This window comes from Actinia tenebrosa, unplaced genomic scaffold (genome assembly GCF_029948245.1).
Source record: "Actinia tenebrosa isolate PJP-AT-01 unplaced genomic scaffold, QUT_ActTen_1.0 PGA_scaffold0__85_contigs__length_37466705, whole genome shotgun sequence".
NCBI classification, from domain to species: domain Eukaryota; kingdom Metazoa; phylum Cnidaria; class Anthozoa; order Actiniaria; family Actiniidae; genus Actinia; species Actinia tenebrosa.
In genome coordinates, this window is record NW_028292569.1 from 31,411,610 (window position 1) to 31,426,346 (window position 14,737).

The following is a 14,737-nucleotide window of genomic DNA, read 5'->3' on the forward strand; positions in this document are numbered from 1 at the left end:
GTGGGCGAAAAACATTGATCCAAAAACTTTAGAACAGCGACATACCTCCCAACCAAATTATACAGATATCCGGACATAAAAACCTTCAATCTGTAAACAACCACAGCTCTCTCAACGAAAGACAAATGGAAAATATATCACATATTTCTGTCAGTGTGCTCGAATCTCAACGCAAGAAACGACGGTACATTATTGAAAGTAGTGATAGCAGCCAAAAAAAATTTGGCTTTTGACAAAACTTTTTCTTTTTCTTTCACTTTATTGATAATTTTTCAATAATTTTCGTTTATATCATGTTGATATTTTGATAGCATTATGCTAATATTTTATTAGAAATGTGTGATTATAGATTACAGCTTTTGCTTGAAAGTGTCAAAGAATCGGCTTGCTATTTTAATAAAGAATTTTTGAGCTTTTGTTTTATTTAAGTTTCATCGATATCTATATAATAAACAGAACATTACATGGAAGCTTGGAGATACGAATTTTATCTTCTCGTGTTCAATTCTACGGAGCCCCGTTAGTGCCACACAAGCGCGTGTATACATTTAACAGGGCGCCACTTATTTTTCGGCGCAACTTATTTTTTGGCGTGACTTATTTTTCGGCGTGCGACATGTTTCCGGCACGACTTATTTTAAATCCCTAATAGGACTAACCGCTGTTCTATGGTATCGATGGCACAATTAAATCAAAATGGCGACTGAGAACGACCTTCGCGACGGTTTAATTGAATACTTTCATATGGGCTTTACTTACAAGGAAATCGTTAATTGCTTATTTTTAAACCATCAAATACCCCTTAGCCTAAGACAGCTTAAAAGAGTCTTAGCGAAAAACGGTCTTGGACGGCGACGCTTCAGTGGCTTCAATGAGATAGTGGATACAATACCAGAAGAGCTAAGAGGAAGCGGGAGCATTGTTGGGTACAGAACTATGTGGCAGAAATTAGTTGTAGAGCATAAACTATCTGTTAGCAAGGACTTTGTCCGGAATGCATTAAGGATAATGGACCCTGAAGGAGTAGACAGGCGCTTAAAGCATAGACTCCAAAGGCGACGATATCATGCAAAAGGCCCAAACTTCATTTGGCACCTTGACGGTTATAACAAACTAAAACCCTATGGGTTTTGCATTTATGGTTGTATTGACGGTTATTCGAGAAACATTATGAGGCTCGAGGTTGGACGTACAAATAATCATCCAGGTGTCATAGCAAGCTATTTTCTGGACTGTTTGCAAAATATTGGATGCACCGCTTCTGTGATTCGTGCAGATATGGGTACAGAAAATGTTAGAATTGCTGCCATTCAACGTTATCTACGACTTGAAGCCGACGACAGTTCGTCAGGGGAAAAGAGCTTTCTTTATGGGAGATCAGTGACCAATCAGAGAATAGAGGCATGGTGGGGGCAACTGCGGCGAGGTGCCTCTAATTGGTGGATAATTAACACATTTTAAGGATTTGAGGGATAGAGGACTTTACTGTGATGCCAATGATGTTCATGTGGAATGTCTACTGTTTTGTTACATGGCAGTTATCCATGAGGAACTCCAAAAAGTAGCACGACTGTGGAATCTTCATCGTATTCGCCCCTCAACAAGGAACAACAGTTCTCCACATGGTCGGCTCTATCTTTTATATCATTATCCTGAAATAACAGGGGCTGTAGATTGCAAGCATGATGTCGACAATGATGAGTTAGATGTTGCTAGAGAGATGTATTGTGATGACCTTCCCATGTGTTCTTCACCTGAATTTAATGAATTAGCTGAACTTATCATGACAGAAGGTCTAAGAATGCCAGAAAATGGCAATGATGCACGCACTCTTTATTTGACTCTTCAACGAGACAGAGAAATTGATGTAGCTTCGCAAATCCACAGATTGAACACAGTCAACCAGAAGACAATGCATTACGCCTTGTTCTCAAACTCAACAATAATTCATGACTTTATGGTCCAATGAAATGCTTCTTTTGGGGTCACGTGCATACGGTTGGATACCTTGATCCAACACTGGATGCTAATTAGATCAAACTCCATGGATTTGGCCTTCTGAGTCTGGGTATTTGGATCCCCTGATGAAACACTCGCACTCGTATTACATCTACTATTTTCACAATTGATAAATCTGTAAACCCAATAAGAGCATGAGCATGCTGGTTGGCCTACTTCACATTTCAAAAGGACATGGATATGATTTTGTTTTAACATTGATAATTTAACTTGTATGGGAGGGGGGGGGGGGGGGGGGGGGGGAGGTATGCAAAGTATACACTTATTTCCTGGGACCAGTTGAAACGGTATGGTTTGTGATCCCGGAAAATCGGCGGTCAAGGGATAACTAAACATACGACTTTCCCTCGGTACCATTAAGTAAGTGCTTTATTATCAAGTGTCAAAGAGCCTAGAGCAAAACAAATAGAGAAATGAAATGTTTTACTCTTTGAAACTTTTACATAAAACAATATTTAAAAAATGTGAATATAAAATGTCATTAAATTAAATGAACACAAGATTTTCAAGACTGCAATAAAAACATGGAATGCATTTTTGGTTTAAAATAGACTTTGACACTTGGTATACAGTCAATGTCATTATATAAAGTGTATATCAAGGGAAAAAATTGATTTTGAAAATCACTAGCTAATATATGTAATTTGAGATTACTTCTCTACTCAGAGAAATACACATTTGAAATATCACTATGAAAATGAGATGACGTAAATTCCAGAATGTGATACATTTTGAATTATAATCTATGACAACTCACGCCGAAAAAAACGTCTCACGCCGAAAAATAAGTCGCGCCGAAGAAAACATCTCACGCCAAAAAATAAGTCGCGCCGAAAAAACAAAAGTCGCGCCCTGTGATCTCACGCCGAAAAATAAGTCGCGCCGAAGAAAACAGGTCACGCCAAAAAATAAGTCACGCCAAAGAATAAGTCGCGCCGAAAAATAAGTGGCGCCCTGTGTAATGCGCTTGTGTGGCACTAACGGGGCTCCGTACAATTCAGATATCAATCGCACACTCGAAGATAAAATTCGTATCTCCGCGCGCCCATGTAATATCTTCTATAAACTCCTAAAAATCTAGGTTATATCAACATCCTTGAAAAAGTTAAGAGGCTGTGCACGTAAAAACCGACCGGTGGGATCGGACTCAAAAAATCGATTTCCCTGATTTTTTGCTCATTTTTAGGGTTTTACCATAGAATAATTAGAATGTAATTTTTATGTTTTCATTGTTTTTATTACCCAAGAAAATGAGCTCCAAAGTTCGACCCAGCTTGGAGGCTCAAATTATCATCAATACAAGGGTTTCAAAACTCTTTGCGAAGAACGGTTTTCTTCTTACATTATAAACAAATAAGCCAAGAAAACTTTCTATCAATCATATGAGAACGATTCTGTGCAAAAATATTGACCGTTTTCTTGATAACGAATTTCTGGCAAATTTTTGAACACAGCTAACTCGGCTCAACCTGGTTTTACCACTGGTCTTTAAATCGGAACATTTTAAAAGTGCCAAAGTTTCAAACCTAAAATTATACCATATCTGATAGATCTAGCCCTATATTTCAACTTTATTGGAAAAAATTTGTTGCCCAATGCAAAACGACATTGCGAGGTTTCACCTAAATTACTTTATTTTGATCGTTTATTTTGCAGCCGAATCACTTCCGGTCTGTGAGTAAAATACAACAATTTACATATTTTGATTTCAAAAACAAGATAAAGTCACAAATAAACAAATTGCTTTGAGTAAATGAATAAAAAAGATAAGATCAAAAAAGATAAAAAAGATCACTGCCGTGATCCATTCTCTGTTGTATAAAAATCTCTCTCGACTACCACATCGCGAAACAATTCCATAATAAAACAGGATAAATTTTGGCAGGAAAACATACGAAGTACTGAAATAGTAGCAATAGCAATGGAAAGTTAAAACATGAATTCGTCTTCAAAAATCATTTAGAGCAATGTCTAATGGTCTCTCTGTGCAAGTCCGGCAAACAAGTCTGTCTGAAATAACTGTGCTTGTAATTATCCTGTCACCGCGCTTGCGGCCAAACTGTAGCAAGTCAGTTCGAAAACTGCTAATTGAAGGCAGAGTCAAGGTTTTCGAAGTTTGCAATACTTTTCTAAGAGACTGTGGACCATGCCGTGGTCATACGGAAGTGCTATTCTTAAACACATGTCGTGATAATATAAAAGGTCATCTTCAGAGCTAGCACCTATCTCGCTCTGACTTGATAGAATGTGAATTGATTCTCCAGAGGGTCGGTTTAGAAAACATATCTTCTGATGCAACAAAGGCCTTCCGTGTTTGTCTTCGTCACAGATATGGACTGGGAAAGTTTTGGACCACCTAGATCATGCCAGTATCCATCTCACAGTGGTTCGTCATCTATAGTAAAAGGACGCGATGTCATTGGCCAGAACATCTAGAGAGAAATTACCAACCTGTTTGGAATAACAGTTCTACTAGGATCACGTAATGATATCATTTGAATAAAATACAGCAGTCAAGAGTGTTAAAAAGATTGGAAAAGACCAATTCAATTTGTTCTTCCAAGAGCGGCTCGTCGAGAGAAAGAAGCCTATTACTGACCCTATACCAAGAAACAACTTCCATATTTTCTCACCCATTGGCAAGAAAACCACATCAAAAGAAGGCGCTAAATTACAAGTGCTAAAAGAAGACTGCGCACTTTTTTCCAGGTTATACATCTCTTGTCAAAGCCGAGATGGAAATCTTGAAGAGTTCTTCAAGTTCGAAAATCAGCCTTGGCCGCCATCTATCTCGCAAGTAGGGCAGCTAAGAACAGGACAAAAAGCAGAATTGATAAAGTGTTTGCCGAAACCGACGCCCGAGGTTGCAGGACACCCAAGTGTAGATGCAATTATTCTTGATGGTGCAGTTATTGTCCAAATGTTGCCACCCAAAACCGCAAGCACATTTGACGATTACGTCAATGCGGTATTTGCACCCTATATTCTCAGACAGCTAGAGTCAGTGAAGCGACTTGACATAGTATGGGATGTGTACCGAGATGACTCTCTGAAAAGATCTACTCGAGAGAAGAGAGGTTATGGTCAAAGTAGAAAGGTACGTGCTGCAAGACCATAATCAGTGTACATCGCATATATTTAAGATAGAACATTCGATTAATTTGAGAACATTTCCCCCCTGTAAAACAGGTGCTTCCATCGACAAGAATTCCTCGTGACTGGAAAGGGTTTCTTAGAGTCAATGAAAATAAAGACGAGTTTTTCAAACTCCTTGCTAACAAGGTACAGTGATAATGAATACAAATGCGATAGCAGTGTGCATGGTTGCAAACATTAAATTTTATTTGAAATAATTAATTTTTTGGTCACAACACAACTTAATTTCGAATGTCAACCTACGTTTAACACTAACATCCATTCCATTCATTTCGTTATCAGGTTGTTTCTCTTGACATTCCAGATGGCAAAGAGATCTATTCAACACACGCTGACAGGGTCTTATCTTCAGTTAACAGAATGGATATGAGTCTTCTTCAACCTTGTACCCACGAAGAAGCGGACACCCGTTTGATGATTCATACACTTGATGCTAATTGTTGTGGCCATTGAAAGATAAAGATTAGAAGTAACGACACAGATGTAGTTGTGCTCGCAATATCAGTTGTAAATTCTCTTCAGGTAGATGGATTATGGATCACCTTTGGTTCAGGAAAGCATCTTTGCAACATTCCTGTGCATTCCATCGCATCTATATTAGGCCCAGGAAAAGCATCAGTATTGCCTATGTTTCACGCCATTACCGGGTGTGATACTGTCTCTTTTTTTGGTGGCCGCGGAAAGAAGACAGCATGGGACGTGTGGAACGTGTTTACAGACCTGACACCAGCTCTGCAAACTCTCAAAGAATCTCCTGAAGATGAAGGATCTATTGCTAAAGTTGAACGTTTTGTCGTTCTTTTGTACGACCGCACCAGTAACATCAAGACAGTTAATCAAGCAAGGCAAGAGTTATTTTCAAAGAAGGCAAGGAACCTCGACAATATCCCTCCCACACAAGCTGCACTGTTACAGCATATCAATAGAGCTATATTTCAAGGAATTCATATTTGGGGCCAGACACTTCTGAAGCAACCAGTTTTACCCAGTCCTTCAGAATGGGGATGGCAGAAAGATGGCAGTTCATGGGCTCCATATTGGACGACTCTTCCTCAAGCAAAGGAAAGTTGCTACGAGCTTATTCGATGCGGATGCAAGACTGCTTGCAAAGGACGGTGTAAGTGTAAAAATGCTAATTTGGTTTGTACAGGCTTATGTGGTTGCGGAGGAAGCTGTACAAAGAGAGATGAGTAACCAAGAGGACAGAAATTTCATGAGCAAACAATGAATGATATTTAATCCTGAAACATTTTAATTATTCATGCAGTATAAATTGTTTTATATATGACTTAAAGTTTTTAGTATTTCCGTTTAATCAAAACAAAGATGATCTCAATTGGTCTAAAAAAGCCACAAAAATAGGAACTTTTTGATTTTTCGACACAGGGATCCCAAGCTAAAGTCGATTTTTTTTAAACGATCACGTGATCGTGATTATTCAACTCAAAGCAAGTGAAATTGCTCACTTGACACAAATTCGATGTTTAGTGGTGGAAGTATCTCAAAACTGTCGTATTTTAGGGTGTTTTTATGTTGTAGCCTCGTTTCCATGTCGGAAATTCCAGGCATACCCATTCCTGCTGTCCCCAAGCGAATTTCGCTTGGCCCCATATCAAAAAATTTTTGTCCCAGGGAGGTTAGCAATCATGCCAAGTTTCATGCTTTTATCATTAAAGTGAACAATTTTTGACGTTAACAGCCGGACTATTAGGGGCTTCAAAAACCTGGTGCTGCGAGACGAAAAACCTTCTGAATGAGGGCAAACGCTATCTAAAAACTGATTATTGAGTACACTGACAGGATAGTCATTCATGTTATCCTGATCACTGTGGTTACTATGCTCTAAGCGACGAAAAGGATAAAGCATTTAGTGTTACATGCAACCACACCCACAACGTTCAGTGTGACAAGTGCGACTCCCTTTACTCAGTTCTGAAAGATGTCGAAAAACAAATCAAGAATCCTTCCATTTCATTTTACAGTGACGATCAGTAGGAAGACCTACTACATGACTGGAAAAAGGCTAAAGTGAGCATCTACGACTGGAATTCCCACATACTTAGATCAATAAATCAAGAAAGTGCAAAGCAAAGGGTTCTTCAAAACCTAAAACCCAACGAGGCTTTGATAATTTTCGACTGGGCAATGAAATTCCAGCAGATGAAATTTTGCGAAAAACAATCAGACTGGTATGGAAAACGAGGACTAAGTTGTCACATTAGTACCATCGTGTTGAAACCTGAAGAAAGTAGTGAAGATGTTGAAGTCCGGACGTACGCTAACCTCTTTGACAAGTGTACCCAACACTGGTATGCTGTCCTCTCCATCATTGAAGATCTTCTCTGCTGGCTCAAGTCTAACATCCAGCCTTCAATATCTCATGTTTTGTTAAGGTCAGACGAAGCTGGTTGTTACCACAATAATTTCTTAGTTGCAGCTTTGCATGGTATCAGTGAAAGGACTGGAGTAACTATAAAGCGGTTTGATCACTCCGAACCACAAGATGGCAAGGACATATGCGATCGCATATTATGCCCAATGAAGACGGCTTTTAGAACCTTCTACAACGAGGGTCATGATATAAGCAATGCAACTGACATCAGGACTGCTTTGCTCAAACGAGCAGTTAAAGGAGTCTCAGCAGCAATTTGCTCCGTTCAAGAATCAAATAAGACATTCAAGGTGAATAAGTTGGATGGCTTCAGTAAATATCACAATTTCGCCTTTGAGAAAGATGGTGTGCGTATTTGGAAATGCCATGTGATAGGATCAGGAAAGATAGTCTCTTATAAATCGTTGACGCAATTATCTCAAGAAGCAACTTCACTATAAGTTGAGCACCATTTTTTGACATTAGTCAATCAAAAGCTCTAAAGTCGAAAGCCGAAGACCCATCAGAATCCAAAGAGACATCTCTAAACCTTCTTTGTTCACAGCCTGGATGGGAAAAACTCTTTGCTGCCTTTGCTGATCTGGAACTCCACATTTATGTTGGTGATCATGCTGAGAAAGAAGGGAAAGAGACAGTAAGTGTCTATGATACGATTAGGAAGAGGTGGGCGAGTAGATTCACAATCATACAGATTGAAAGATATAAGACGAGGCTTCAAATAAGCAGTACATTAGAAACTTGCACTCAAGTTCAGGGAACAGCAAGTAGTGTTGCGCAAGGATGGGCCCTACATTAAGTACGAGGTGGAGGAACGCAGTTTTCTCAAAAGGTACGATACTACTTGACAAGCAAGTTCGACCTTGGCCAGAAAACAGGTCAGAAATGCGACGCAGACCAAGTAGCAAAGGATATGCGGAATGCAAAAACCGTTAACAACCAAAGAATGTTCGCGAGAGATAAAAAGCTGACGAAGACGCAGATCAAAGCCTTCTTTTCTCGTTTAGCTTCGTCAAGTTGAAAAGATACAAGAGTGGATACAACACCTACCTCTGTAGAAGATGAAGAAGATGAAATTAACGAGCAGGAACGCTATGAAGTCATTGAGGAAGTGCTGAAAGAATTTACGACGTTTACAATCTCTGTAAATATTACGAAGACGACCTCTTCCTCTAATGTTAGTATGCTGAGAGACATCTGCCGGCACTTTAACATTCCATTAAAGTCAAGGTTTTCTAAGAAAGTTCTGTTAGAAAAGTGGCGGGAATGGTCAAGGAGTGTTCTTGTTGAAACTGACTACCGTTTTTTTTTTTTTGTTTTTTGTTTTTTTTTTTGTTGTTGTTTTTTTTTTTGTTTTTTTTTGTGTTTTTTTTTTTTGTTTTTTTTTTGTTTTTTTTTTTTTTGTTTTGTTTACCAATGTCTCATTTGTCAAAGATCGAAATCCTCATGTCTTTTTTTAGTCTACTTCCATTTTTCGAATCTAGTTCCCGATAACAGACCTTTTTCATACCGCGTGGGGACCGGGCACTGGAGGTATGACAAAAAACGCTTGTGCTCTTGAATTCGTCTTTTTTTCCTTGATAAATGCTCCTAAGCTTTTAACTTCTTTTTTTTTCAAAATTTCAGCGTTCCCAAAAATGAAAAATCAAGAATCACGGTCGCAGCAAGTCTTGGCTTTATCCAATCAAATACGGCACACGTAAAAAAAAAGGCGGACACAGTCACCAAAACGCTAAGATATGGCAATGCCAAACCAATCACATTGTGCGAGAGAAAATAGCCAATAAACCATCACGGTAAGGGCAAGACACACGGCACTGAACCTTTCAGTAACAGTCATATGTAATATGTCCTATTGCCATTGAGTGCGACCCTCAAAGTTTGAAGTCTTACTCGTCGATGTGCTTAATTGCATTTCAACAGTACCCAATCTGGAAATTTAGTATCCTGGGATTACCCCTCTCCTAACTAACAAAAGAGAAGAGATAGAAGAATGGAGGAAAAGAAATAGAAGAATGGAGGAAAACAATTATAAAATCCCAAGATAAAAATGTATTATTCATAGAATTTCAGTTCTTTGTTTGACTTGATCAATAACTTTATTTATCGTTACTGCTGCATAAAATGGATCAAGTAGAACAATATGAAAAATAAAAGCTAGTATGGACTGCTGTAAACTTCGAGCGTTAAACTTCAACGAACATGCCGGTTGACAGGCGCAGTGAAAGGATAATTAGAAGCACAGTTATTTCAGACAGACTTGTTTGCCAGCCTTGCACAGAGAGACCATTAGACATTGCTCTAAATGATTTTTAAAGACGAATTCATGCTTTTTCAAGCTTTTTCTTAAACTTTCCATAGCTACTATTTCAGTACTTCGTATGTTTTTCTGGCAAAATTTATCCTGTCTTATTATGGAATTGTTTCGCAAAGTGGTAGTCGGCATGGCCATAGCCAACAATTGATTGGTTCGGTTTTCAAGGGAGGGGGGAAGGGAGGGGAGCAAGCAAAAGTATAAGGAAAACCTCCTACACTTAATATCTTTTCAAACCCATCCTAAAGTACTCAGATTTTGAATGTTGCGAAAGTACTTTTTATTGACTCGTTCTTTAAGATGTATTCATTTGAATGTTGCGAAAGTACTTTTTTGTGACTCGTTCTTTAGGATGTATTCATTTGCAACAGATTTTAAATCAAGCTTATCTGTGACATCCTGGTGGTAATTAAAAATGTAGTATCATCAAATGTTTCAATCTTGATTGAGCCACAATGTACTTTGAAGATATGTCTTGATGCATAGCAGAGCACTGAAGGAACATTCAATAGGCAAAATAATAATAGGATACCCCTTAGAGAGAATGATAAACTAAGAAGGGTTGTCTTGACATTCTCTATGTTAGGGTTTTCGTTGTCGCCATAAACAAAAAATAAAAATAACTTGCAAACTTCATCTAGGATACCCCTTTGAGCGAATGATAAACTAAGAAGGGTTGTCTTGACATTCTCTATGTTAGGGTTTTCGTTGTTGCCACGAAAAGAGAAATACAATTGCCTGAAAGTTAACAATTGAGTTTCTAAGGCTGTCTTGTCAAAATCATCATGAAAAATCGTACAAACGTTGTCCAGTTCTTCTTTGAAGCACTGTCCAGGCTTTACAGAGAACCTTTACAGAGAAATTGCTTCAAAATATACACAACGGTATTCATCTTTGGGCGAAGATGGAAACTCTGCTTCTGCGTCTCCTTGTTCAAACCTTTTCTGGTTTTTTCTCTTTCTCGCCAACTTTTTTGATTCATCAACTTCAAATTCATCCTGTCGTTCTTCCACTTTTTGCCAAAATAAGTTTAAGTTATCATCAGTGCGCAAGCTTTCGAGTGTTTGAACGGTAAGCATGACACTATTCTATGACCCTCTACACTGGTCAACTTAGGATTATGAAGTTTCTGACTCAGTTTGTCAGTGTACTGCAAAATCATTTCGGCGAGAATGAAAAAAAATTTGAATGATCTCATCTGACTTTGAATGCCTTGAATTCTAGCCTTGATTTCAGTGTCAAATCAGGCGCGGACTGTCCATCTCGTCGGGCATACAGTTCGGACAACTTAATGCGCATCACTTTCTGTCTCTTGCTTTAAAGTATTTAGCATTACTTCACGCTTCAGAGAAAACTTGATCAATTTTACCACCGCGTAGCAAGTATCCACACCGTCCTGCAAAATTTTGCATAATGTTTCATTGTGTCATTAACGCTAAGACTAAGTGCATGGGCAAAACAGTCGACAAAAACAGCTCGTTGTTCCAAGGCAGAAATTTTGGCAGCTACCCCATTTTTGGCACCAGCCATCGAACTGCAGCCATCATAGCATTCGCTTCAAAGCTTAGAACGAGAAATCTGGGATCTAAGTAGGGCATCTTTAATGGTGTCAACTATGCTCTATTTTTATTTTTTTATTTAAATTTTTTTTTTAATTTTTCGCCCATAAAAATGGTTCGGTTAAACCAGACCAACCGTACCGGTGGCTTTAATGCCCCTCACAGCAGTCGAGAGAGATTTTTATACAACAGAGAATGGATCACAGCAGTGGTCTCGCCAGTGAGAGTTTATAATTTCTGTTATTGAAGGCTTAAGGCGTAATTCTTTGGCAATTTCTCTTTCTAAGCTTACTTTTATTTATTCACTCAAAACAATTTATTTATTTGTGACTTTGTCTTGTTTTTTAGATCAAAATATGTAAAATGTTGTATTTTACTCACAGACCGGAAGTGATTCGGCAGCTAAATAAACGATCAAAATATAGAACTTTGATGGAACCTCGCAAAAGTCGTTTTGCATTGGCCGACAAATTTTTCCAATAAAGTTAAAATATATATAGGGCTAGATCTATAAGAATTGGTATAATTTTAGGTTTGAAGTTTTGCAACTTTTAAAATGTTCCGATTTAATGACAGGGCCATAGCCAGTATTAGGCGAACCGAGGCACTCGATGCCTCGGTAAAATTTTACCAAATTTTACAAACTTTTTTCATCAGACTGATAATATTAGAATATTTCATACGGCTGATTTCATACAACGGACTATACTATGTGTTCTAAAATATAAATTCAAAATCTTTTGTCGTGCCAAGTCATTTGAAAAGCCTCACTGTCTCACTTTCATGTTCGACGAAGTCTGTCTTTACGGACAGCGGTTGGACACATGTTCATGGTCGTCCATTTTGATTTACATGCAACGTACCTATACAGTCTTTTCATCATGCAAAGGTCGATTAAAGCCTTTTTAAAGAGGAAATGGTTAAGTAGATCGGAAGACACTGCACCAAGTCTTTGTTTGAATTACTTGTTTACAATTGGAAATCAATTTTTGGTTTTTAAATTATACCTTTTTAGCGATTCAATCTCTTCAACTAGGTATAGTGATTCTAGTGATAACACTCAGGAAGAACATATAGAAGAGTCAGAAGACAGAGAGTCGACTAACAACAAAGAAACTAATACCAATGATTTCCAAGGTCAATTGAACACTCATTTCGTCATTTCAATCAGAATTATGATGAATGTAATTCTTGAAATTCTTAGGTGCTTCACAAATATTAAAACTAAACGTAAACTATATAAAAATATGTAAATTACTACATTAATTAAATCATGAAAAATATAATTAGTTCATGTTAGAGTGAGGGTACTCAAATAAATAATCCATGAAATATACATACTACTATAAAATATTACTAAGTTATGCTAATTCCTTTGTTTCCTTTTGTGTAATCAACACTATTTAGTAGTAATTACTAATATTTCTTTCAAGGATTAAGTATGTGCACTCTAATTCGTTATTAATACTTTAATTGTTAGATATGATCAAGAAACGAGATTTTACAACTACGTCTTGGCTTGAAACCTTAGCTACAGAAATCTTGGTCAGGATATCTAAATATCAGCGGATCCAAGAAAATATTTTGGGTATCGGCTTATATTTTTAGTTTGTCGCTGATTTCATTTGATTATCACAAATGCCCAAAATTCTGGTCCACTCTAGAATCAAGTGTAGAATTTAGCGTAGAATCATTCAAACACATCATGATTCATGCTCGAAATTCTAAAGTTTTAACCTTAAAATACTCGCAAAAGGCTGTAAGGTATAATAGCCTAGACAGGTTTATAGAGGGATATTTTTTCTCATGTATAAATATTGAAGAACTTGAACTATTCTAAAACACATCTATTGTTGACTTGACTTTCGTACAAAGTATGCCTGTCTTAAAGAAACTTAGTCTTGAAGGATGCACAAGCATTCCACCTGAAAACATGCTCATACCCTGAAAAAATGCAAACCATTGAAAGTTCTGGATGTTTGCAACTGCTTACAATTGGTGATCATCAAATAGCAGGCCTCGTAGAAATATGTCTCGTTTTGCCACTTCTTCAGATATTTAAAGCTGAATGGAGCTGCCGATTTTCTCCAGAATTAGTAAGCGACATTTTAGACAGCTCACGACATCTTTCTTACTTAGCTGTAACTGCATCTTTCTGGGGATCTCAACCCGATTTTTGGGCCGATATCTTAAATGGGCATAGAAATGTAAGTTTTGGGGAGCTAGCATTATGCTTCAAATGTGATCATACTCACAGATTTCTAAAGTGCAAAGTTGCAAACGTTTTAAATAAACATTAATAATTTATAATAAACATAATAATTTGTCTTATCAACCATAGATTTAATAAATATGCTCTTTCGGCCTACTCGGCCATCCTCAGGGAAAATGAAAAACGTTACAAATGACAAAGAAAAACGCGATCAAACCATGGCATATGGCACCCCATTAAATTAAACAAATTCACACGCTCTTAGGAAAAAATAAAGAAAACAAATTAATTAATTAATTAAAAATAAGTAAATAAATAAATGAAAATAATAATAATAATAAATAAATGAATAATAACAAAAGTAATAAAATTAATGATTACAAAATGAGATAAAATGAAAAATAAAATAAAACAAGCGAACAAACAAGCAAGCAAACAAACGAACCAACAAACAAACAAATAAACAATGATGACAATATATATATATATATATATATATATTATATATTATATATTATATATTATATATTATATATTATATATTATATATTATATATTATATATTATATATTATATATTATATATTATATATTATATATTATATATTATATATTAAATGCCTCCCACCACTTGAACCGTCGATCACATTTCGACTCTTTTATAGAATTTTTACGTTATTCCAGTCAATGGAATGTCCTGTCTCATTCACATGGACAGCCAAGGCTGACTTGTCGGCTTTTTGAAGGCGAACTGCCACCTGATGTGGTTCCGGAGAAATGGGTTCCCTGTGTTTAGCCCCAGAGGGCTTAGCAGGGGAGGAAAAAAACGTGGTTTTTTGGGAACGTTTTGTTGTTCATAGAAAAACAATACTGAAGAGAAATAATGAGTCTTTTATCACCAAAACATGGTAGCAGAGCGAAGTTGAAGGACTCGACATCGACATGAGTGGTTTTAAGAGCAAGACTACAGCTAAGGCGAAATTTTACAGATTACAGAACGAGATTCATTTGCTGTTGGAGTGAATCACCGGCGAGCAAACCTCAGGTGAGACATGAGTTTTCAAAACTAAGCCTTGCCTTAGAGGAACT

The 14,737-nt window shown here is 37.2% G+C and overlaps 2 pseudogenes; one reads left to right on the plus strand and one right to left on the minus strand.

The window, feature by feature from the left end:
- The first annotated feature begins 696 nt into the window (after positions 1 to 696).
- LOC116308840 (uncharacterized) lies at positions 697 to 1,969 on the plus strand (annotated as a pseudogene).
- Positions 1,970 to 9,167: 7,198 nt separating this feature from the next.
- LOC148914081 (uncharacterized) lies at positions 9,168 to 11,444 on the minus strand (annotated as a pseudogene).
- Between the last annotated feature and the right edge of the window lie 3,293 nt (positions 11,445 to 14,737).